This window comes from Macaca thibetana, chromosome 15 (genome assembly GCF_024542745.1).
Source record: "Macaca thibetana thibetana isolate TM-01 chromosome 15, ASM2454274v1, whole genome shotgun sequence".
Taxonomy (NCBI): Eukaryota; Metazoa; Chordata; class Mammalia; order Primates; family Cercopithecidae; genus Macaca; species Macaca thibetana.
The window spans coordinates 68,370,171-68,393,022 of record NC_065592.1 but is presented as its reverse complement, the minus strand read 5'-3'; the positions used below and the strand labels follow the sequence as shown (position 1 = coordinate 68,393,022).

At 37.2% G+C, this 22,852-nt stretch overlaps 1 long non-coding RNA gene across 1 annotated transcript in view; it reads right to left on the bottom strand.

Annotated features, from left to right (window-relative positions):
- Positions 1–8,658: 8,658 nt before the first annotated feature.
- LOC126936854 (uncharacterized) overlaps positions 8,659–22,852 on the bottom strand; it is a 32,327-nt gene continuing 18,133 nt past the window's right edge. Inside the window, exons 2-4 of the long non-coding RNA XR_007719593.1 lie at positions 14,201–14,326; positions 10,855–11,109; positions 8,659–9,260 (exon numbers count right to left, since the gene is read on the bottom strand). This is a non-coding gene — a long non-coding RNA (uncharacterized LOC126936854). The remainder of the gene's footprint in view (positions 9,261–10,854; positions 11,110–14,200; positions 14,327–22,852) is intronic.

Sequence of the window (22,852 nt, the reverse complement as noted above, 5' to 3'; positions counted from 1 at the left end):
TGTGATCTTGCAGCAAGTTACTTCTCCAACCTCATTTCCAGCTACTCTCACCCCAGTTCACTATACTCACTGCACACTGGCCTTGTGCTTCTTACTTTCCCGGGGAAACTTGTACATGCTGTTCCCTCTATTCTGCAGATCATTTCTTGATTTGTTCCTTGTCATCATTCAAATTGCACCTCAAATGTACTCTTGAAGGTCTTACTCAACTGGTATGACTAAATTAGAATCCTCAAATCCTTTAACAATGCTAATTATTTTTTATCCATTTCACTGTTTTACTTGTCTCTAAAATATTTAACATTGTATGAAAATGTCTGAAGTGGATAAGGAATTACCTTATTTTTGTTCCTTTTCTCTAGAATCTGAGTGCTGTGAGGACATTGATTTGATTCGTTAATAATTATATTTCCAGTCATTATCCCTTGCCACTGGCTCTATTGTTTGAGGAAATTGATTTTCTGGTTTCAAGATTATTTCACATTAAGTACGTTATAAGAAAAACAAAATTCCAGGCGCGGTGGCTCACGCCTGTAATCCCAGCACTTTGGGAGGTACCAGCACAAGGTCAGGAGATCGAGACCACGGTGAAACCCTGTCTCTACTAAAAATACAAAAAACTAGCCGGGCGTGGTGGCGGGCGCCTATAGTCCCAGCTACTCAGGAGGCTGAGGCAGGGGAATGGCTGATCCCGGGAGGCGGAGCTTGCAGTGAGCCGAGATCATGCCACTGCACTCCAGCCTGGGGGACAGAGCGAGACCCCGTCTCGAAAAAAAATAAAAATAAAAATAAAATTATTTCTTCAACTAGATACTACAAGTATATTATTAATATAATTTATCTTCTATTCTGAGTTTTTATATTAATTTTTTGTGTCAAATTTTGTTTCTCCTAAAAGTTTTTTTCCTGTCTATGAATAGAAAACATTTAGAAATTGCATTCGTGCTAGTTTTGAATCTGACTTCACTCTTTTCTGAATGTGTCACCTTGAGCAAGTCATTAAACCTGTTTGCGTCTTAGTTTTGTCATGTGTAAAATGGGGGCAAAAGTAGTATTTACTTCTATAGATTACTTTTAAGGTTAAATGAGTGAACATCTGTGGAGCTTTTTGCTATAAGTACTAGGTGAAGTTGGCTGATTATTACTTTTTAGCATGAAAATTATTAATTTATGACATTTTAAAAATAAAATTCAAAGAACCTTTTCTATGAATTCGGATTTAATTGGGATTTCTCACATTCTCATATTTTCTCTTTTAAATAAATTTAGTGTAAAAACAGTTTTCTGTGAACTAGATAGGTGTCACTTTATGTGACAAAATAAACAACACTAACAGAGGTGATATTCACCAAAAAAAGCAAAGCATGAGTCATCCATTTCAAGAGATAGAAAATTAGGATACAGTATCAGTGCTTTATAAAAATAGTAATAGCTAAGAAGAAAAGAAAATGAAGTTTTCTGAGAAAATTCTTTAATGCCTTACAACCCATGAACTTTCTAATCAGTAATTCTATTGGTAAGGGAAGAGCTTTTGTCTCTCCTTGTGGTTGAATTTTTTTTTTTTTTCCACCAATTAGCAACTAGGCTAGCATACAGTTTGAATTTTAGGTTGACCATATACTTCCCCCTCCCTCACATACACACAGTTTGACTTTGGAACTAATTGAACATTTGATATGTATATAAGTTTTGTTATTAAAAGTTGTGGAATGGAGAATGTTGAATGACAGGAGGTAAACCCTGGTTAGGAAAGAGCTCCGGAGGGAAAGTCTCACCTGCATAGTAAGAGACTTAATGAAGGTCTTGTTTCATACTATAGGGGCAAAAGAGAGAGACAGCAAGGAGAGGGAAGTGCAAGAAAGTGAGAGGAATAATAGGTGGAGAGATACTAGAGGAAGAGTGAAGAGAAATATGAAACACGGTTTTGAATACATCAACTCCACCTTATTGTAATATGTGGTCAACAACTTAAAGACTGATTTATATTTCTCAGTATAAATAATTTAAATGTTTCACTCATTCTCCAGTGAGGTTTTAGAGCAAAAATAAAAAATGCTATTGTTATTCTAATAAAATCTACTTAAGGGCACATGAGGAAGTGAAATAAACTTCCCTCTCAATATATATCATCAAATGTGTTACAGACATATTTTGAGAATTGTCTTGTTTCAATTAACAAGAAAAAGATGAAGAAAAACAAACACACAAAATTTCCGGCTACACCTGTCATAATAATGATGCATAATATGCCAAATGTCTTCTAAAATTACCAGTTGTCTAATGAACTACAGCAAAAGTAAACTTAAATGGACGAACTAAATTATAAATTGCAATGTATCTCTGCTTTGCCCTTTAAACAAAATTACAGGGTTACATAACTGTTTAAACTGTTTATTTATAATTAGGAAGAAAATTCTTACAAAACATATTTATTTGTCTACATTGTATATTTCATAGATAAACATGGCCATACCATACAAATTATATTGCTTAAAGTCTCACACTTTATAAAGTTGATCCTTTTAAGATGCTTGTCTCACAGAATTCAGTAAAATAAAGATATTTCAATATTCTGATTTAAATATTAGGTAATTAGGTCTTAGTGAGTTTATATAACTTAAAATCAGATAAAAAAATTTTAAGTTCTAGAACATAATCACAATTTTGTTTGGTTTTTCCCCATTAACCAGAGTCTCCGTGTGTGTGTATGTGAGTGAGAGAGAGAGAGAAACAGAGACAGAGAGAGAGAGAGAGAGAACCTGTTTTCATGTGTGTAAAAGAGAGAGAAATAAATAATAAATTTTGGCTAACCTAAGAAGAGGTTAGAATGATGATTATGGGCCCAATGATGACAAGAAGTAGAGTATGACTGAAATATTATGTAAATCTAAGTGGATGCACCCAGGCTGGATGAGCAATCTATTCTCAGAGAAGAAACTTATAATGTGCTACCCATCCTAACAAAATGGAGAAACAAATATCTTCTGTGCAAAGCAACGTCAGTCAGAAAATATGCAGAAGACAAGGAGAATAACTTCTATCTCTGGAGTATGACGTACATAGATTAAGAATATAGTATGTGTTGATAGACAGATAGATAAGAACCATTCCTGGATTAGTGAGGAAGTGTTATCTTACAGAGAATGTAAAGGCACATGCCAGGTAACAAGGTTAGTACCTACTCCAAGATATGTGTCCAGGTCATATTGGATTGCCCAGCCCATCAGAACTTCCAACTTAATAGTAACTTATAAAGATGTATCTTTTTTTTTTTTTTTTTTGAGACGGAGTCTCGCTCTGTCACCCAGGCTGGAGTGCAGTGGCTGGATCTCAGCTCACTGCAAGCTCCGCCTCCTGGGTTCACGCCATTCTCCTGCCTCAGCCTCCGGAGTAGCTGGGACTACAGGCGCCCGCCACCTCACCCGGCTAGTTCTTTGTATTTTTTTAGTAGAGACGGGGTTTCACCGTGTTAGCCAGGATGGTCTCGATCTCCTGACCTCGTGATCCGCCGGTCTCGGCCTCCCAAAGTGCTGGGATTACAGGCTTAAGCCACCGCGCCCGGCCAAAGATGTATCTTTTAATAAATTTACGTTGACCTTCTATATTCATTGTTATCATCACTGATTATATAACAGTATGTAATAGAACACAGATGGTTCCTGCTCTTATAGAGTCCATATGCTTACTAAAAATGAAACCCAAACCAAAAAACACTAAACTGAAATTTATGCTGATTGTATTAGTCTGTCTCATACTGCTATGAAGAACTACTTGAAACTGGGTAATTTAAGAAGAAAATAGTTTTAATTGGCTCACATTTCCACAAGCTTAACAGGAAGCATGTAGGAGACCTCAGGAAACTTAGAATCATTGTGGAAGGTGAATGGGAAGCAAACATCTTCTTCACATGGTGGCAGGAGACAAAGACAGAGCAAAGGGGAAAGCTTCACACACTTTTAAGCCATAAGAATTCATGAGAACTTACTATCATGACAACAGCATGAGGGGAATCCACTCCCATGATCCAATCACCTCTGATCAGGTTCCTACCCCAAAATTGGAGACTACAATTCAACATGTGATTTGGGTGGAACAAGAGACCCAAACCATATCATTCTGCCCCAGCCCCTCTGAAATTTTGTGTCCTTTTCACATTTTAAACCCAGTTATAACTTCCCAACAGTACCTCAAAGTCTTACCTCCTACCAGTACTAATCCAAAAGTCCAAGTCTAAAGTCTAACCTGAGGCAGGACAAGTCCCTTCTGACTATTAGCCTGTAAAATCAAAAACAAATTAGTTACTTCCAAGATGCAATGGTGGTACAGGCATTGGGTAAATGCTCCAGTTTCAAAAGAGAGAAATGGGCCAAAACAAAGAAGCTATAGGCTTCATGCAAGTCCAAAATCCAGCAGGGCAGTCATTAAACCTTAAAGCTACAAAATAATCTCCTTTGACTCCATGTCTCACATCCAGGCCACACCCATGCAAGGGATAATCTCTCAAAGCCTTGGGCCGCTCTGTGACTTTTCAGGGTACAGCATCTGTAGCTGCTTTCATGGGCTGCCATTGAGTGCCTGTGGCTTTTCCAGGTGGATGGTGCAAGCTGTTGGTGTATCTACCATTCTAGGGTCTGGAGGATGGTGGCCCTTTTCTTACAGCTTCACTAAGCATTGCCCCAGTGGAGACTGTGTGTAGGGCTCCTAACCTCACATTTTCTCTCTGCACTACCCTAGCAGAGGTTCTCCATGAGTGCTCCACCCCTGCAGGAGACTTCTGCCTGAACATACAGGTATTTCCACACATCCTCTGAAATCTAGTCGGAGGTTCCCAAACCTCAACTCTTATCTTCTGTGCACCCACAGACTCAACACCACATGGAAGCTGCCAAAGCTTATGGCTTGCCCCCTCTGAAGCAACAGCTTGAGCTGTACCTTGGCCCCTTTCAGCCGTGGCTAGAGCTGGAGCAGCTGGAACACAGGGTGCCATGTCCTGTGGCTGCACAGAGCATCAGAGCCCTAACCGTGGCCCATGAAACCATTTTTTCTCCCTAGGCCTCTAGGCCTATGATGGGAGGTGCTGACATAAGGGTCTCTGAAATGTCCTGGAGGCATTTTCCCCATTGTTTTTGCTATTAACATTCAGCTCCTCTTTACTTATGCAAATTTCTGCAACCAGCTTGAGTCCCTTCCTAGAAAATGGGATTTACTTTTTTAGTGCATGGTCACAATGCAAATGTTTAAAACTTTTATGCCATACTTCCCTTTTAAATACAAGTTCCAGTTTCAGATTATTTATTTGTTCGTGTATATGAGTATACACTTTTAGAAACAGCCAGGTCACCTCTTGAATACTTTACTGCTTAGAAACTTCTTCCACCAGATATCCTAAATCATTTCTCTCAAGTTCAAAGTTCCACAGATTTCTAGGCCAGGGGCGAAATGCCACCAGTCTGCTTGTTAAAAGCAAAGCAAGAGTGACCTTTATTTTAGTTCCCAATAAGTTCCCCATCTCCATCAGAGACTTCTTCAGCCTGGACTTCATTGTTCTTGTCATTATCAGCATTTTGGTCACAACCATTCAACAAGTCTCCAGGAAGTTTTTAAACTTTCTCCCCTCTTCCTGTCTTTTTCTCAGCATTCCAACTGTTCCAACCTCTGCCCATTACCCAGTTCCAAAGTTGCTTCCATATTTTTAGGTATCTTTATAGCATTACCCTATTCCTGGTACCAATTTTCTGTGTAGTTTGTTCTCATACTGTTATAAAAAACTAGATGAGACTTGGTAACTTATGAAGAAAAGATGCTTAATTGGCTCACGGTTCTGCAGGCTTAATAGGAGGCATAACTAGGAGGCCCAAGGAAACTTACAATCATGGCATAGGGCAAAGGGGTGTAAAGCACTTTCTTTACATGGTGACAGGACAGACAAAGTGAGAGAGTGAAAGGGAAGGGCCATACACTTTTAAACTATCAGATTTTGTGAGAACTCACTCACGATCACAAGAACTACATGGGGGAAACCTGCCCTCATGATCAAATCACCTCTCCCACTAGGTCCTTCCTCCAACACTGGGGATTATGATTCAACATGAGACTTGGGTAGGAACAATGAGCCAACACCTACCACTTATATAAATGCAAGTTTTTGAACTAAGGTTTCTAAGAACGAAGAAATTAAAAAATCTTAATCTACATACTATCACTGTTTTTTTTTGTTGTAAATAATTTTATTCAGTTAACTGCTATGGTTAGGATGCTTTTGGTTTCAAGATAAAGAAGAATAAAAGCTTAAACAGTAAGACTTTTTAATTGTCTTACTTAATGAGATGCCTGGATGTAGACAATTTCAGGATTTGTTCAGCTATCTTTTACATGAGAATAGATACTTCTTTTATTCTGCAGTCCTTACCACATTGGCTTTTTCTACCCACAGTCAGTATTGTATGTTTTCAGATGACTCTGTTGCATATCCTCCCACAAGCACACTTCAAGAGAGAAAATGTGAAACATAAATATGACTGGTACCTTCATGTGCTACACTCCTTTAATATAGGAGCAAAATTGCTTGCAGAATCCTCTGGCTAACTTATTCTGATGTATCTGTGAATGGAATGGAGGCAGGTAGCTACCCCTTAATTCAGAGTAACTGAAAAACTAGCATCTTGCATTGAATCCTTTATGGTTAGAAGTAGGCAAAAACCAAGACAGTTGAAAATATCTGTTTGGATGACAATTGTATTAATCATTATTGCAGTTCATCAATACTCTGGTACTCTTCCTTCCTGGACTTTATCCCCTGCAAGTTAGGCAACATGACTTACTTTATCAAATAAAATATTAGCCTAGTGATGTGTGGGTGTGACCTATAAATTGAAACAATAAGAATTGCTAGGAAATCCGTTATGTCCTTTTCCATCGGCTATAGATATTCAGTGTTCCAACTGCATTTGAGATTGAGAGGAAATTGAGATATTAAGGTTGCTTCTTACTGTATCATAATCCAGCATACCTTGACTGATACAGAAATTTCTCTAACAGCAATGATACTAGTGGCCTGGGGGAGGTTCCCAAATTGAAGTGGAACCTTGATCCCAGCTAGTATTCAGGGTATTGACACCATCTCAAGAAGTAATTTAAGGATAGTCATAAAATAAAGTATATATATTTATTGCAAAGTGAAAAGTATACACCTGAGAAAGGGTATTGCAGACATACTCAAAAGAGAGTTGCACCCTAGGTGGTTTGAGGTTGGGTTGTTACCTTTATGGGTTTCTTTAACCGAGGCATGAAATATTCATGAAAATTCCTCGAGAAAGTAGAGATTTCTCAGAACTGTAGTGTTATTCACTTTTACACCAAATATGGTGTTTTTGGAGCAGTCATAGTGCTGTTGGGTGTGTGATTTAGTATGCTAATGAGTATATAATTAGGTCCTAGGTGAAACCCAAGTCAAATTCAGTACCATGTTGGGTCTAGTCAATCTTAGCCAGCTTGGTTCACACCTTGTTTTGGAAGGTCTTATCAGCCCATAGCCTCTGCAGCTATTTCAACAGCTTCCTTTTGTTTATTCATGTGAAATTGCTGCCTGAAATTTTCTATTCTCTTGTGACCAGTCTGTATTATTCCTGTCTTAGCAAGAAGAAAAAAATAAAAATATGTGGTTTTGCTTAAATGGCAGGCAGTGGGTAGTAAGGCAACTGTTAGAGGGTGGACAGATGGAGACCCATTTCATGTAGTGGCCAAATTCTGGTAAAACAGTAACTCAGAAGGCAGATCATATAATAATGGACATGAAGGCTCAGAGGAACAAGTCGGGAAAACAAGTGTTAGCAGTTGTGTGTGGGTTTTTGTTGGCTGGTTTTGGTAAGGTATTTTAAGAAGGCAACAAGTTCAGAAAAGAAATGATAGTCTTGCAAACACAGATAAGAGGGCATTGAATTCAGAAATTCAGGGCCTTGAATGTTAGAAAAGCTGTATATATTTCAGAACCAAATGATGGAAGATAGAAGTGAGAAGCCTTTGAGCAACAAAGGCTAATTTAAAATCAGCCACGTGGCATGTGTAAAATTAAACATATAGGTGTCCCATCATGGTTATCAATATATGAATGGATTGAGGGTGTCAAAGACATATCCAGACTTAATAAAGACAGACTTTACTCAAATAGACTTGTAGTAGAGAAAACTTTTATTTCAGAAATCTGCCTAAGTTACACAAGGAAACAGAAAAAGACTTTTCTTTCATCGGAAAAGGTCACCAGGGTCAGCAGAAACGTTTAAGGGGAAATTGGGCAAGAAAGTATGGATGAGCAGACAGCATAAGCAGAGTGATCTGACAGGAAGCACGCCTCCCAGTGGTCAGCTGACTCTCAGGATACACTACTAAGAGGGGCATGTTCTGCATTTTAATGCTTGCTCAAGCTTGGTGGCAATCCCAGATTCAAAGGCCTGTGGGAAAGAGATAAGCCTTTCCAAATTTTAGTCAAGACATGGCCAAGGGTAAGAAATGAGCAATTGTGAACATAGGTCAGTCCCTCCCTGCTCACCTGCACCCCCGCCTCCCCATTGTTTAAGACAAACTACCTTTGTCTTTAAACACTACTAGGGACGGAATAGGAATCATGAACTGAGATTGGTCAAAGTAGTTTTTAGGGGTTGAGCGAGCCTTCACATTCTTGTTGGCATTAAAGGACTAGCTGTATCATCTGCCAACTTGTAGTTCGACTGTTGTTGAAGGGTCTTAGAGATCAGGTTTTTAATGAGAGCTATGGCTAGGAATATTGTAGAAAAATAACTATTAAACATGAAATAGAGGAGTAATGCCAAGGTTTGCGGTTCAGATGGTGGCAGTTAAGGAGATTCTAGGACATTGAAAATATCCTTAAATAGTGGGTAGTTTGATGAATTTCCAAGTTTGTGGTCTCGATATTTTTAGTTTTAGCATGTATATTAGAGAGGTTTCAGGGAACATATGCACAACAATTGAGAAGCCAGAATCATGCCCAAATCTAGATTATTGTAGACAGCCATTCACTGGAGTTTCTGGAATACTTTGGCAATGATGTTGGTGGCTTTGGTAAGACTTTCTGCAGTCTTGGTTATTTCAGGAGCGAACAACTGAATATGTACAAATTCCAGCAAACTACCTGACCAGTCCACAGCAATTGTAGGCAGAAAGTTTGCTCATATGTGATCTGCTGCAGTAGTCTTTTAACTTTACTCTCAATCTCTTATCCTCTTGTTCCAAGGCTTCTTAAGAACCTGGAGGAAAAAATAAATAAATAAATAAAGGTCATAGCCTCCTTCTAGGATTGGGATTCTGTACCTAACCTTGCAGCTATAACATGGTTTACAGATATTTTTGATTGCCCAGTGCCTAGGAAACTTAGATGTAGTAGATTAGTTAAAGTGAGAAAAGAAAGCAATTTAGTTAAAAGTCTGATAATGGCTAGTAAGATTAGCCAGATAACAGGATCTAGTGCAATTATCAAGCAGACATCAGTAAGCACCATTACCTTAATACAATGTGTCTCATTAGGGACTGAACAGGATTCATAGGTGTGATTGTACCATGGATTTGCACCTTAGAGCTCACATGAGCTGTTTTGATAAGGATGTTATTCTGTCCAAATGGGAAATTTTCAGATTGAGGAAAGTCATGTTTGTTGTTCACAAGACAGTCCCAATCATACCAGGCACAATTATGCTTAGGATCACCAGGATCATCTTTAAGATTCATATAACAAGGCAATGTACTCTTATCACCCATAATAATACTGTAGTATTTGTACTGATGGAAAATTAGGGGCAATTGCAAATACTTAAGCCCACGAAAAGGCCTTTGGTGATGTGGTGGAAGCATAGATTGCCCTATTGAAAACTATTGATATTGAAGAAGACTCCTTTTGAAGTCTAAAGGAAAAAGCTAAAGGGCTCCAAAGTGATAATATAAAAAATAGAGGATTATCTTGCTAGGACTTCTGTGACAAAATGCTGCATAATGAGTGCCTTAACCAACAGAAATTTATTTTCTCACAGGTCTAGAGGCTAGAAGTCTGAGATCAGAATGTTGGCAGAGTTGGTTTCTTCTCAGGACCATGAAAGAAATACCTGTTCCAGGCTTCTCTCCTAGGTTTATAGATGCTGTCTTCTCCTTGCGTCTCTACATAGTCTTTCCTCTGCACATATCCCTGTCCAACTTTCCTCTCTTATAAAGATACCAGTCACAGTGTATTCGGGTCCATTTCACAACTTTATTTTCACTTAATTACTTCTGTAAAAATTCTATAATATCTTCATGTACAATCATACTCTAAAATGCTGAGAGTTAGAACGTCAGCATGTGAATTTTTGGAACAGAGTAAAATTCAGCCCATAACAAATGCCCATTAGCCTAATAGTGGTATAGGAATTTGGAATAAACTAGAGGCTTCCAAAGGAAAAAAGAGTATATAATCAGCAATTAAAAGTAAGGTTTTGAGATTGTGCTACACATGGAGTAAAATAATACCCATAGATTCTGGGGTTCTCATAGAGTACTGAGATGGAATAATTATTAAAGAAGCTTTTGTGAAGAGGAGACAGAAATACTACAAGGACTCATTATGAAAGTCTGCAGTTACAATGAGGAAAGTTATATGGACAGCAAAGGTGACAATGGAGGAACATAGGAGAAAGAAAATGGTAAAAATATATGTATAGGAAGGAAAATCTCACAGTGTTTTGTTCCAATGTTGTTGGTAGAGCTATGTTGGTAAAGCTGTCATCTGCTTGGTGGGAAGTTTTTGGGAAAGCTGTCTAATTTGCTGTGTAGACATTGTATTCTAGAGGTCTGAAAAAACAGAGCATGGATTACCTTAAGATCTCCAATTGAGTTGAACTTCCATTCAGAGTAGCTTTTACATCCTTTTAGTTGAGAGCCATAAACTCAAGGTTGGAATTCCTGGAGTTTGCAAGAAGACTGTTTCAGATAGGAGTAAAACTTCCTCATCAATGTTGGCAGAAGACATGATTTAGTCTCTTTCTCCCATGTTGAATGATCTTGTAAAGGCCAGTGACTAAATTTCAGGTGAGAGAGCCAAGTGGCCATCTGGGTGTCTCCAAAGTACATCTAGGAAGGTAAAGCATCCAACTTGTTTCCAATTGTTCTTTCATGTTAGGGGGCTTTAAATGGGGGAGATTCTAAGCTCTTTTGTTAGGGGCTCAGTTGGTAAGTGTAGTCAGTTTAAGATTTTTTCTGGTTGTGTTGAAATTGGAATAGATTTGTAAGCTGCCACCAGGTAAACATATTGTCAGGCAGTGACTTTTTTTTTTTTTTTTTTTTTTGCTTTGGGGTTTTATCATCCATGTGAGCTTCTACTTTAAGTATGTCTAACTCCTCTGACCATCACAAAGCTACTAAGGGGACAGACACTTGTGTCCATTTTTAGTTGGTGTCCTCAAAGTTGTTATAAATCCTCTCGTTTTCCATACAATACTAAAATCATGTAGTATCCAAAAAGCGTGTTTACTCTCTGTGTAGATACTAACTCTTTTCTCTTTGGCCAAAAATCAAGCTGTTAAGAGAGCTAAAAGTTTAGTGATCTGAGGTGCCTTGTGCCAGGTAGAAGTTTATGTTCTATGGAGTTTTAAAAATCGTAATGACATAACTTGCCTGGATTTTTTTTTCTGAGGGGCAGAGATATAAACCATCAGCACAGAAGACAAAGTCTGGATTTTTAAGGGGGATCTCTGAGTGGTCAATATTGCTGAGGATTGAGGCTTGAATTTCATAATGCAATCATGTAATTTCTCTTCAATTGGAAGAGGGAAGATAGTGGCAGGATTGAGATTTTGAGAGCAGTCGATGGTAATATAAGAAGAGAACAGAAGAATTTCGTAAGAGGTGAAACTAAAAAATGCTGGGTATTTTCCATTAGGATAAGGGCCGGAGCTGCATAAAATAAATAGATGTTCAAGATACAATCCAAACAAGGTCAGCTGTGGTTTGAACTAATTTTACAGTTGCTGCAACTGCTTTCAAGCAAGAAGGGAAACCTTGAGTTATAGTATCTAGGATGGGGTTAAAGTATCCCATTGGCCTCTGATTTTCATTATGTTTTTGAGATGTCTAAGGCATGTCCTTCTCTTTCATAAACACATAGGGAGAAAAGCAAAAGGAAGTTACGAAGGTTTAAAGTGGGCATGGAGGAAAGAAAGGTCTTTAGAGATTCAAATTATTTTAAAGAGGGTGAGTCCCCCTGAGGTTGGGAGTTTGAGACCAGCCTGACCAATATGGAGAAACCCCTTCTCTACTAAAAATCCAAAATTAGCAGGGCATGGTGGTGCATGCCTGTAGTCCCAGCTACTTGGGAGGCTGAGGCAGGAGAATCACTTGAACCAGGGAGGCAGAGGTTGTGGTGAGCCGAGATGCCAAGATTGTGCCATTGCACTCCAGCCTGGGCAACAAGAATGAAACTCTTCCTCCCCCGACCAAAAAAAAAAGGTGAGTCCCATTGTAGAGATTCAGATACAAGCTCTTCAGTTACACCATAGAAAAGGGATGCTATAGCAGAAAAGCTAAGAATTTATTCTACAATAACTAAGCAGCCCCCCCAAAGTCCCTAAACTATCCCTTGGTTTTGGGGCAAGGTATAGTTACGAAATGTCTTGATAAGATATGGGGATAAACATTTTTCCCTGAGGATAAATAATCATTGCTTAAATTGTACACTTGAGGGCACAGAAACAGAACTTTTGAGACTTTATGTCTCTTCCTAGCCAAGACTTTTAATAAGTACTGGGTATCTTGCAAATAATTATTGAGTGCCTTAGAACAAAGATGAAAAGTATCTACATATAATATTGAGTACTAAAGTGCCAGGGAAGATCGAATTCTTTAAATTTGCAGTTAATGTCTGGGAAAATTAAGCGAGGGCTTCTATAAGTCCTGAGGCATAAATAACTAAGCATATTCTTGATTTTCTCATGTAAAAGAAAATAGGGAAATAGGCTAAAGGGGCTGTGAGAAGCAGAGCACAATGACAACAGCAAAATGAGTGGTGTTGGAAGGTATGGAAATAAGGATAGCAATAGTGTATTTGAGACCAAAGGGAATCTTGATTTACCTTCCTCTTTATGACTTGCAAATCTTGGACCAACTAGTGATATTTTCTGCTTTTTTTTTTTAACAGGAAATTGGTGCATTGAGGGACTACGGGGTGGAAATCATGAGTGCTTTGTCAGCTTGGATAGTAGGTTTTGAGACCTTCAATTGCCTCGGGTTGTAGAGGATACCAGGGCAGTTTACAAAGGGTGCATACTAGGATCTCTCCTCACCTTTAAGGTACCCTACAGTTGTGCCCTACATCTGGCAAACCCATAGCAAAATTGAGCCAGGAAGGAATGTGATGAGGAATTTTGAATGTGGGGATTTTTAACGGCTTGGGGAGCAGTGAACTGGGCAAGAAAACTGGGGTGATCTATCAGAGATATCAGAGGTTAAAGGCAAATTGAAGAAAAGTTCAGGACTTCAGGGTTAGTTCCTTAGGTGAACATAAAATATTAACATTCCAATGAGAGAGTAGATCTCTGATTAACAGATTAACAGGGGTTATAGAATTTAATAAAATGCTGTGTTTGGCATTATAGGATCCAGAGGACACAGAAGGGAACTTGGAAAGGAGAAAATCTTATAGTAAGTTGTCTAACTTAATCTTGCAGATAGTTTGTGCACTCTACTGTTTAGAGAAAATTTTGAACTGTTGGATTCAAGGGCTCGTAAGAGATGAACATATTTGGGTAGATCTCAAGAAATTTAGAGAGGCGATTATAGTTTCAAATTATACTTTGTGAAAATACCATTTTTGAAGAAATTAGACTGAAAGAGTGCCCAGTGGCAGAGCATGGGGCAGAGGAGACAGAACGGCATGGAAGTGAGAATTACCCATGAGATTAGGCTGGTATACAGATAACCAAAGAGATCTCACAAAAAGCCAGAAAAAAACTAAGCACATAGCAGAAAAAAAGCTAAGAAGAGTCCTGCTCAACGAGAGTCAGGGATTAAATCTCCACTTGGAAGGAACCAAGAAGCCTCTACCTAGGAAAGGTCTTGCTCAACAGAAATGAACTGGGAAGAGCCTCATTTAACAGTATAAAAATAATTTATTATCCCGCTACAAAAGACAAATATCTGGAATACTGAATTAAGGTTTGCTACTCACCAGCATAGATCCGGATTTGTCCAGCTAGGAAGGATGCACAGGGTCAGAGAAGCCAGCATCAAAACCTCGGTGCAGATGGTATAGTCCTAGGGGCAATCAGCAATCAACCTGACTCAGCACCAGACTCTGCCAAAGAAAAACTAATTCAGACTTAGGTGAGAAAGACTTTATTCAAAATAATTATTGTAATATTGAGAGTGCTCCAGTCTCAGAAATCTGCTAGTATCTCAAAATCAAACAGAACATGTCTTTCCTCTTATAGGAAAAAGTAACCAGGGAGAGCAAAAATTTTTAAGAGGAAATTGGGCAAGCAATGGGGAGTGAGTAGAAGGCATGACAGAGGAGTCTGATAGGCCAATTCTCTTGATAGCTGTTAAAGAGAGTAAATTCTGCATTTTAGTCCTAGATCAGGACTGAGTACAGGACAAATACAGGGGCCTATGGGGAGAAGAGAAGCCTAACCAAAGTTTAATACAAGGCAAAGGGGGAAAAATGTGCAATTTTGAACTCTTGGTCGGGGTCTTAGAGTAAAGGGAACTAGAGATATGGTGGCTGTAATTCCTTTAAATTAAAAAAGAAAGCTCAGGGAAAGGGGACAAAGGGAATAACTGTCCCACTTGAATAGAATTAGCTCAAACAGCTATAATTAAATCAAGAAAAGAGAAATGGGAGGAGGGATGAGAGAGTAAGAAAAGATAGAAGTCTGGAAGGAAATTATAGTTAGTGATTGTTAATTCATATATTTTGTCCATCATGATTTACCTATCAAAATTTCCATTTAGTATTTAAAACTCTGTGCATATTTTATCTCATCTGGAAACTTATTCCTTAAATTTAAGGATTAGCTTTTTTTCTTTCCATAGAACATTTATAGCTGTGAATAATTCTGTCCATAGCATTTAAAATAATATATTATATTTACTGGGTTCCTTTAAATGAGAAATCTTTATTTTCTCAACTGTAATCACCAATTACATTGATTCAATATATGCCAGTTTTTATTATTAATATTATTATTATTATATTTATTTATTTATTTATTTATTGAGATGGAGTCTTGCTCTGTCGCCCAGGCTGGAGTGCAGTAGCGTGATCTCGGCTCACTGCAAGTTCCGCCTCTCAGGTTCACGCCATTCTCCTACCTCAGTCTCCCGAGTAGCTGGGACTATAGGCACCCGCCACCACGTCTGGCTAACTTTTTTGTATTTTTTTAGTAGAGACGGAATTTCACCATGTTAGCCAGGATGGTCTTGATCTCCTGACCTCGTGATCCGCCTGCCTGGGCCTCCCAAAGTGCTGGGGATACAGGCATGAGCCACCTTGCCGGCCCAGTTTTTGTTAGTTTTTATTGACATCCTTATATTATATTTACAAAGTCTTTAGGAAATCATATTGTTATTGAAAATATCCGTACAGGGGAACACTATAGGAAAACGTTTTTATATACAGTATCAGGTAAGAAATATACTTTTAGCTCATGATTTTAATAGGAAGATTTCTATCTGGGTATTATATTTTAAATGTTAAAAATCTACTAAGGCAATTATTCTATGCTTTTTGCTATTACCAAACCAAATGTAAGAGAGTAGCCAGAGAACTAGTTTTGGTACTAAAAAATCAACCTTTTTCTTTTGCAGAAATAACACATTCTTGGCTCTAGTGTAGCCTGATGGCCTTTGTGAATGCTTGGTTACTTGCAGATGGATGCACAAAGAGAGCACATAAGTAGGCTGGTTTTAGCAGTTCAACTGTGGCCATTCCTTATCTAAGGTTTTCTTCCTTTACAAAGAGTTTCAAGGATTCTGGATCCTGTGCTTGTGAACCTACCAATGAGCACAAGGCTGAGCACAAAAGATAACACCAATGAATAGGTTTGGAATTGCAGAAATGATTGCAACTTTACTACTTATACCTAAGAGTTAAATCTGTTCCCAAATATTTATACTTTACATGGGGCATAAATTACTATGGATGAGGTTTTGTAAATTCAAGCCTAGTAGCCCATCAAGAACTTATAGATTTTTCCTTTTATCCTTATATTATGCCTATATGACAGAGCTATAAATGATTATTAATAAATATTATGAATTTTAGATAAAATAAAATACTTTATTTTATTCCATCTTGAATAATTGTAGCATATGGGACTATATTATTAGATGCTATTTTCCTTTTTGCCCATCACTGTAAGTTTTGCTTCTGTGGGCTTTTCCTTCTAATTCCTCTTCCTTAAAGGGACACTTTGAAAATTAGTTCTGTTTCTGTAAATACAATTTAGATTCCTCAGGGAGCAAGCACAAGGAAAATGAAAAGTGTAATATGTTTATTCAATAAATTGCTATATTAAATCATAATATACAGAGATGTTTATTGAGTTTGCAAAGTATAGAAATCACAAATATATCATCTTAAAATGAAATCTTATAAAAACAATTTAGGAGGAAATTGGCTACCATTAATATTACCTTTTTAAATCCTCTACCTTTAGCAGATGTCCATTTATATTTGCAATTCCAGTAATATAAGTTATATTCAATTTATTATATCTGAATTTTGTTATATTGGTTATTTCCCTTAATAAACATTATATGGGGAGTAATATGTCTTTCCTTTCACAAACACAATTATTATAATTTTTTAGCTTTATAGACACTTCCAATTTATGATACCTGACTAAATAGAATGGGTTCCCTTACTCCTCAAATTGAAATTATAGAATAAATTTAAGTATGCACTGTAGCATTAAAAAACTGAATATTATCATGAGCAAACTATAGACATGATAATTTTCCCATACATAAGACTCATAGAATCAGATAAAATAATAAACCCAATAGAGCTGATTAATTTACAGCCTCATGTTATCCAAAGACCTCAGAATAAAGTTGTGTGTATCCTGAGCAGTGGCCAGAATAACTCAGGGTCTGAGATGGGACATGGTCCCTGGCGTAGTAGTGCAATTACTCGGCTAATTAATTAAATGGCTTTAAAGTAACTGATTCAGACTCTATGCTTAGAATTTCCAGTACCCAGTGTTTTATAAAGGGCTGAAGCCACAAGGGCTAATGCTACAAGCTACTTCCTAAAGAGACAATTTCATTTTATTTATTTATTTATTTATTTATTTATTTATTTATTTATTTTTGAGACGGAGTCTCACTGTGTCACCCAGGCTAGAGTTCAGTGGCTGGATCTCAGCTCACTGCAAGCTCTGCCTCCCAGGTTCACGCCATTCTCCTGCCTTAGCCTCCGGAGTAGCCGGGACTACAGGAGCCCGCCACCGCTCCCGGGTGATTTTTTATATTTTTTAGTAGAGATGGGGTTTCACCGTGTTAGCCAGGATGGTCTCGATCTCCTGACCTCGTGATCCGCCCGCCTCGGCCTCCCAAAGTGCTGGCATTACAGGCGTGAGCCACCGTGCCCGGCCAAGAGACAATTTTTAAATAAGACGTGTTGCTGTCAGAGAAGAAGTGCAGTGCCTCAAGTAGCACAAACCACTGTCAAAGTAAAGAAACTCCATGTCTAGAATATCATCTCACTAACAGAAAATTTGCTTAGCCACACATATTTGTCCTCAGGGGGACAAAAATTATCATCTGCAAGGCCTCGCACAGTGACTCACGCCTGTAATCCCAGCACTTTGGGAGGCCAAGGCTGTGGATCACAGGGTCAGGAGTTCAAGAGCAGCCTGGCCAAGATGGTGAAATCCTGTCTCTATTAAAACTACAAAAATTAGCCGGGCGTGATGGTGGGCTCCTGTAATCCCAGCTGCTCCGGAGGCTGAGGCGGGGAATGGCTTGAACCCAGGAGGCGGAGGTTGCAGTGAGCCAATATCGTGCCACTGCACTCCAGCCTGGGCCACAGAGTGGGACTCTGTCTCAAAAAAAAAAAAAAAAAAAAAAAAAAAATTATCATCTACAGGTAAATAAACAATTAAATTAGCAGTACTAGATAAATTCGATCATAAATAAAAGTAATGTAACCAGTGTAGTTTGGGAAAATATATACAAATATATAAAATATAAATGTATATGCATATAACTATATTTATATCTGATCATTTAAATAAGATTAAACTACAAAATTGTTTATTTAATACAAAACATACATAATCACAGTCTTACTGTTTTTACCTTTTCCATGAGAAAGAAAATATGTTAATAATCTCCTGATTTTTAAAAAAACTTCATAATTGCTTAAACTTTTCAGAAAATAGAGATTTCAATTTAATTTTTAAAATATATTTATTTATTGTTATTTTAGAGACTTTGTCATACTGTGTTGCCCGGGACAGAATGAAGTGGCTATTCACAGGCACGATCATAGCTCATTGCAGCCTGGAACTACTGGACTCAAATGATCTTCACGCCTCAGCCTTCAAAGTAGCCAGGACTACAGGCATGTGCCACAGCAACTGGCTTCAACTTAGTTTTTAATAGGACAACATATTATGAAGATAACAAATACAAGTTATAGACTTCTTATTAGAGCTTAAAAATTACTCCAGAAACAAATAGTCTCTATAATTTGGGTGTGGTTTCACAAGGTTCTGTCATTAGAAATAACTTTTGGAAGAAAAGCTTTGTAATGCTGAATAGTATCTACCCTTCCTCAGCTGTAAGGAAAGGAGCAATTTATCACTTTTGTCTTACTGAGATTTCCTTCACAAGGAGGTAAGAGAGCCTGTGGCTTTCAAAGCTGTGAAGTGCTGATATTCAATTAGTTGGCAATGAGAGTCAAATATACTTTGACTAGGAAACTGAAAACCTAAAATATGGACAGACAAGGGGCAGAATCAGGATACAAACTAATGGGTGACAGAGATGGAATATTTTATATACATAGCTTCAAAAGCCTACTAAGATTTAAGTAGGCAGACTGTATTCTTATGCGGATTAACTTTAAGCATCAGCCTAGTCATTGAATATTCAAATAGAGACTTTTTAAAAACACTTTATTTTTTTAGAGCAGTTTAAGATTCACAGCAAAACTGAGAGGAAGGTACAGAAATATGTCATTTATCTCCTGCACCCACACAATAACCTTCACTATTATCAACATCCCCCACCAAAATTGTGTATTTTTACAATTGATCAGCCTACATTGACACATCATATTTAAACTTAAAACATGATAGTAGGAGCTGGAGAAAACAGAGTTTCTAAGTTAACATTTTGGGATAATATGTTGGGAGGGGTGGCTTTTGATTTTACTCCTGAAAGGAAGGACTTGGAAATCAGAAATAGAGGAAGAGTCACAGGAGGAAAGAATGGAAAGCTGAGAAATGAGAAAAGAAACTTGAACTTGATTTTTGAAATTATCATTAGCAAACCATGACTTTCTAAATGCTATTCAATGGTAAATGATTACAGTAAAACTTAATGGTAAAATCAGTTGTTTCTTGCCTAAAGATCTTTCTGGCTGGGCATAGTGGCTTAAGCCTATAATCCCACCCCTTTGGAAGGCCCAGGCAGGAGGATCGCTTGAGGCCAGGAGTTCGAGATCAGCTTAGGCAACACAATGAGACCTCATCTCTACAAAAAATACTTTTTAAAACATTAGCTGGGCGTAGTGGTGCACAACTGTAATTCTAACTACCTGGGAGGCTGAGGCAGAAGGATCACTTGAGCCCAGGAGGTCAAGATTGCAATGAACCATGATCACACCCACTGCACTCCAGCCTGGGTGACAGAGCGATACACTGTCTCTTAAAAATAAAAATAAAAAAGATATTTCTGATGTTGAAGTGTCTGGTAATTGTGAAACCCTGGTTTCAAACTCAAGCTCTGTGACATATTAGCTGTATGATCCTAGGAGAGCTCCTTAAGCTCTCTCTGTTTACTCTTTTTATATATAAAGTGGTAGTACTACTAGAACATACTTTCATAAGATTGTTGTATGAACTAATGGATCTAATAGTTTTAAAAATCGAAAATCGATGCCCTCAGACGTTGAGAGGAAATGCATACTGCTTTTACTTCCGTATATGTTTTTGAATTGAGAGCTTGCAGAGCAACCACTCTTTTAAACAGTTGAACTGGGGGATACTTTGCAGTGAGTTTGGAGAGAGAAGATTGCCATCTTATCTTCCCCTTGGCATCACTACTGGGAAGGGAGGATCCTAAGCCTCTGACTACTTTCAAAGCCTTGTTTAATGGCTCTTCTTCTTAGATTTATACATATTCTGTAGCACTATGCTAAACTTTTTTCAAAATAACTTGAGTGGTTCCTCTTCCTTGCATGCAAAATGTTGTGACTACAACAGTTATCTTGTAATGATAACTTGTAGCCATGATGTCCTCTTTCAAAAATCTAAGCCTGAAATATTAACTTACTGTGTGATAATTTTAGCAATTTGATATGGAAATATAGACAATTCATAAGTCTGACAAATTTTTCTGTGATGTTTCAATAGGAAGAAGAGAAAATGTAAAATTTTGCAACACAGATGTTCCAAGTATTGCTTTTCTGTTTATCTCTGTTTTTGTACAGAAACAGACCCCATCAGCAGATTTGTATTGATCACTCTGGTTTCTGCTGACAATGTCTGTGACTGAGCCAAATGCAGCTAATACCAAGCTAATACATGCAGTAGAAACAACTGATACCCATCTAGAAATTTATTTTAGAAGACACGTTATTTAAGATTTTGCTTAAGTGCTTTCTGTTCTTTAGTTTTTAAAAAGTGAGGGATGGGCTAAATACGGAGTTGGCTGTAATATTAATAATCACACTACAGAATTTACTTTTGGCACCAAAATATTAAGGATTCTGACACGCAAAGTCTAAGAAAACTAAATATTATCTCCTATCTGGTTTGAATAATAATTCTATGTACTGGTTAATATCCAAGTAGTCCTGACAAAATGAGAACAAATATTACATATATTATGCTGATTTTCATAGCCTGGGGAATTTGCATGTACCTTACTATGGTGAATTTTAGGACAGATAAATAGTTAGGTAGATAGTAGAGAGGTAGGTAGGTAGTTGGTAGGTAGTAGAGAGAAAGAGCGCAAGAGAGATTATAGATGAACACAATTAAAAATAAGATATTCAGAGTGAAAGGAAAAGAGAGAAGTCAAGGATAATGTGTTATGAGAAGATCTGTGCATAAAAAAGGGAATTGAATCTCAAAGTTTAAAGTTTTACATAACATTTCAAGGATCTTAGATGCTATTCCACTCTGGCCTTTCTGTGGATCACCTTGGAATAACCACTATAATATTGAGCTTCCTGCATCTAACTCTTTGAAAGTTATTTAATTGTGGATGTTACAAACCTGAAAAACCTTTGTTCTAATGCTATGTTACCATTAAATACTAAGTATGATGTATACATCAATTGTGAACATTGGATGTTGTGAGTATCATTTTTTCCTCTGAAAAAGTGGAACCCCCTCAGGGAAAGAACCTGAATTAAAACTGGTTCATATGGGAGTAAATTGAGGGATTATAGATTCAAAGAAACACCAGTGGATAATTTTTGCTTTTCTCATTATGTACAATTTAATTGATGATCAAGCTGTATCTCAGTACACATTAGCTTGGAAAATAATTAAAGCACAGATGGCCCAATGACCTGAAGTAATTAATAAAGACTCTCTGGGTGTCTAATCCCGGCGATTTTTACCATTTCAGGTGCAGTGACTATAATGTGTGACTAGGTAAATAAAGATTTTGCTTTATAGAATTATAAGGTTACAAACCAGTAAAAAATTGGGACACATGGCCGTGTTGGAAAAGTCTGGTAACTTCTTGTAAGGTTAAATGTACATTTGGCATAAGATCTAGCAATTACACTCTCGAATATTTATTACAAGAAAATGAAAAATTATGCTCCCACAAACACCTGTATGTAAATTTTCACAGAAGTTTCATTTGTAATAGTTAAAACCTGGAAACCACCCAACTGACTCCAAAGGGTGAACATATAAACAAACATTAATGATATATCCCTAAAACAGGATGCTCAGTAATTAAAAGGAACAAATTATAGTTACATGTAACAACTTGCATTGATCTCAAGGACTTTATGTTGAGTGAAGAAAAAGACAATCTGAAAAGGTTATATACTATATGATTCCATTTATATATTATTACCCATAATATTATATATTATTATCCATTATTAATACAAAATTAATAATGATGGAGAAAAAATCAGTGGTTGCCAGAAGTTAAGAGAAGGAAGATGTTTACAGAGTAGTAACATGAACGCTGAAGTCTCTATCCTGATTATGGTGATGGCTACATGAATTAACATATGTAATAAAAGTTCATATAAGTATAAATTCTACTTAAAAAATTAGTTCTTATGATACTAGTGAAATCCAGTTGAGTTAATAGCAGTGTACTAATGTAAATTTCCTGGTTTTTATAATATGCTGTAGTAAGGTAAGATACTTATCGTTAGGGGAAGCTGAATGAGAAGTACAAATGAACTCTCTGTATGTGTCTTTTAAATCTCTTATAAGAAGGAACTATTTTAAAATAAAATGAAGTATACATATTTTGAATATATCTTCCAAAAACAATTTTATTTTGAAATAATTGGTCTGAAAATTATTTTTTCTAGCTCTAACTAGATTTTGGTATTGGTAATGGACACAATTTCAAGTTTCAGGTAATAAAAACAGGTCATAAGTACATG